This window comes from Pogona vitticeps, chromosome 5, assembly GCF_051106095.1.
Source record: "Pogona vitticeps strain Pit_001003342236 chromosome 5, PviZW2.1, whole genome shotgun sequence".
In the NCBI taxonomy this organism is placed as follows: domain Eukaryota; kingdom Metazoa; phylum Chordata; class Lepidosauria; order Squamata; family Agamidae; genus Pogona; species Pogona vitticeps.
The window spans coordinates 55,710,582-55,713,937 of record NC_135787.1 but is presented as its reverse complement, the minus strand read 5'-3'; the positions used below and the strand labels follow the sequence as shown (position 1 = coordinate 55,713,937).

Genomic DNA, 3,356 nt, shown 5'->3' with positions numbered 1-3,356 from the left:
TCATTTTTCAGGGGGGCGGTAGAACGAAAAGGGGCGGCGTGGGGGCGGTAGAGCAGAAGGGGGGCGGTAGGGGGCGCTGGAGCAACCCAAACCTGTGAATATGGCTGCAACCTTTTTACAATGTGCATGAATATATATTTTCCTCCAATCTTAATTTAGTTTCAGAGTTTTCATCTTGAAATTTTTAGTTCCTGCATTGCGGGTTTTTTTTATACCCTTTTTATATTTCTTTTTGCATCTTAAAATTCGCTTGCAACTAAATCATTAAATGTTACTTTTGGGGGGCTTTTCATTTTCTTGGAATTGAATTTTGTTTTCAGGGGTCATTGGATTTAAGTGTCTTAAATAAATAAATAAATAAATAAATAAATAAATAAATAAATAAATAAATAAATAAATAAATAAATAAATAAATAAATAAATAAATAAATAAATAAATAAATAAATAAATAGGATATCATCACCGTGGGGAGGGGGGGCGATGATAACTTCCTCAGTGGCTCAAGGGGGCGTTTCTTTCAAAAAGGTTAAAAACCACTGATCTAGTGTAATGTCATATATTTTCAAGTGTTACTAATTTATCCACAACAGATTCAATGAACAGATTCAATATCCCTATTCTCCCAAGAGAAGAGATGGCCTGTGGAGTCTTGGGCAAGCTGCACAATTCCAGAGCATTCCCAGAAGAAAGAATGGTAAACCACTTATGAATACTCAGTACCTAGAAAACCCTGGAAAGGGTTACTATAACTGAGAATTGACTTGATGGCAACAATTATTATATCAGTAAAACAGAAAATGTGTCACACAGCAAGGTATTTGAGAGATTTACAGCTCCACAGTATTATGTCTCTAAATGCTGATATAATTACTAATGTCCTATTGATCTGAAATGTATTGTATCCTGAAATAGTGGTTATACTGCAGGCACTGTATAATTTAAAATAATGTTATAAATGCCATGAAATCTCAATAAATTTCTAAATTAGGAAGCAACTGTTACTTAGATTTGAAAAACTTTCAAAGATAGAAAAAGCTAATATGTTTATTCCTTAATGATCTGGAAACCTGACCTGGCACTATTACAAAAGTCATAGAGAGGTTTCTTCAATTTTTCAGTGGCATAAATATCTTATTTATTTATTTATTTATTTATTTATTTATTTATTTATTTATTCATTCATTCATTCATTCATTCATTCATTCATTTGGCTTTTACCTTGCCCATCTAGATTCTAAACAAATCTATTCTGGGCAGCTTACAGTTACAGTCCGAGCAATATAAAACCAAGAATTAAAACAAACAATTTTATTTATTTGATTTATATACCACCCCATTAAGGCAACTACTCTGGATGGCTTACAAGTTGAAACTTAAAAATCCCACAAATACCACATAAGAATACATACAACAATACATTGATTTTAAAAATCATACTTAAAAAATCCCAAGAGAAAATAAGAAAAGAAAAAGAAAAATTTCAATAATAACAGCATTTGGGAAACTCAGTTGTTGGAGGCAGCTTTGAATAGTTATTTTCAACAATTTCCTCAACAAAAGGAGGGAAGGACCCTGTTGTAACTCCACTAGTAATCTAAGCTTGAGACTGGAGGGCACCACTGAAAAGACTCAATTCCTTGTCTTCACCTTTCTGGCTTCCCTCAATGTGGCCACTTTTAGCACCATCGATTGCGAGGTGCAGGTGAAATGGGCAGCTGATTTCTGGGGAAAATACTCCTACAAGTATCAAGGTCCTAAACTACTAGGGGCATTATAGGTCATAACCAGTGCCTTGCATTGAGCACAGAAACTGACAGGGAGACAATAAAGGCACACCAAGATTGGGGATATATGGTTGAATTTACTAATCCCAGAAATCTGCTGTAGTTTCTAGTATATTGTTTTCAAAGGCAGCCCTATGTGGAGAGCATTACAGTTGTCTGTTTTGAGATTACCAATGTGTGAATCATTGTTGCTGGGCATTTCCTATCCAGGTAAGGGTGCAACTTGGCAACCAACCAGAATTGATAAAAGACATTCCTGGCCATGGCTGATATTTGAGCCTCCACAGTGTGACAGATCCAAGAGTAGCCCAAGCTGCTGGCCCAAACCTTCAAGGAGAATGTAACCCCATCAAGGCCAGGTAAGTTTCCCTCTAACTGGTCCAACAATTCCTAACAGTAGGATCTCCATCTTCTCTGGATTCAGTTTCTTGGTCTTTACCCAGTCCATCATCGCCCTCGCTAGACAGTGCACAAGTACCTGTACAGCATCACTTGCAGATGAATCAAAGGACAGATAGAGCTGTGTGTTGTGAACATATTGGTAATAGTACATCTACCACATCTGTGAAAGGCTTTTCCCAGCAGCTTCATGTAGATGTTTAAAAGCATTGGGGAGATAGTCAAACCCTCTAAGACCCCATAGCAGAGGTCTTCATGGGATGGGAGGTGGCATCCCCAAGCTGTAGCATCTTGGATTGGCAAACCATGAAGGACCAAAACCAGTTGCGAATGGGGCCCCCAATCCCTAACAGAAAGATACTATGGTCAGCAGTATCAAAGGCTGCAGAAAAATCCAAAAGGACTGATAGAGTTACACCCCCTTGTCTGTCTCCCTTAGGGAATCAACTTGCAAGGAGACCAGTGTTGTTTCTGTACCATGCCATGATCTGAATCCAGATTGAAATGGATCCAGACTATCTGTTTCCTCCAACATCTTCGACTCATCAGTTGCCACCCTCTCAATAACTTGCCCAGAAATAGATTTGAGATAACTCTATAGTTATTCAAGTCATATGTTGCCACATTAGTTTTCCTAATATTAGATGTGGGTCACCCATTCCACAGTAGCATCCGTGGCAGATTTTCATAGCCATGATATGCAGCGATCTAAGACAAAGAGTGTAGCTTTACAGCTACGAATACCTTGAGGTAAATAACTATGCATCCCAGACATAAATTTCACTTAGAAAATGATTCAAACGACCTTCTGTGTGTATTCCTATAATTGTCCACTGAAGATATTGATTGTGCATCATAAACATTGTACTACACGGAAAGAAATAATTTATGTTTGTTCTGTAAATAGGAATGCCCTTTCACCTAAAACGAACTGGACTGAACGCCCAGATTTCATTCTGTTTCATGTACGTCGTGTTCTTGCTTCCCCCAGTTTGGTTTCTGTCTTCTTCTGTAGGTCTGGGCTTGCAAATGTGAAGAAAGCTTTGACGGTGGTATGAGTAATATTAATGAGTATTTCTAAGCGTGCACACCGACATTGACGGTTTCTGAGGGAAAACGTCGCAAGCCCTCACGTCCTCCTCCTACCCTTAAACTCCGACATTTCGTGTTCT

The 3,356-nt window shown here is 38.0% G+C and overlaps 1 long non-coding RNA gene across 1 annotated transcript; it reads left to right on the top strand.

Annotated features, from left to right (window-relative positions):
* The first annotated feature begins 577 nt into the window (after positions 1-577).
* Positions 578-2,123, top strand: LOC144589395 (uncharacterized). The gene is made up of 2 exons (XR_013545478.1): positions 578-695; positions 1,996-2,123. It is a non-coding gene; the product is annotated as an uncharacterized LOC144589395 (long non-coding RNA).
* Positions 2,124-3,356: the final 1,233 nt, after the last annotated feature.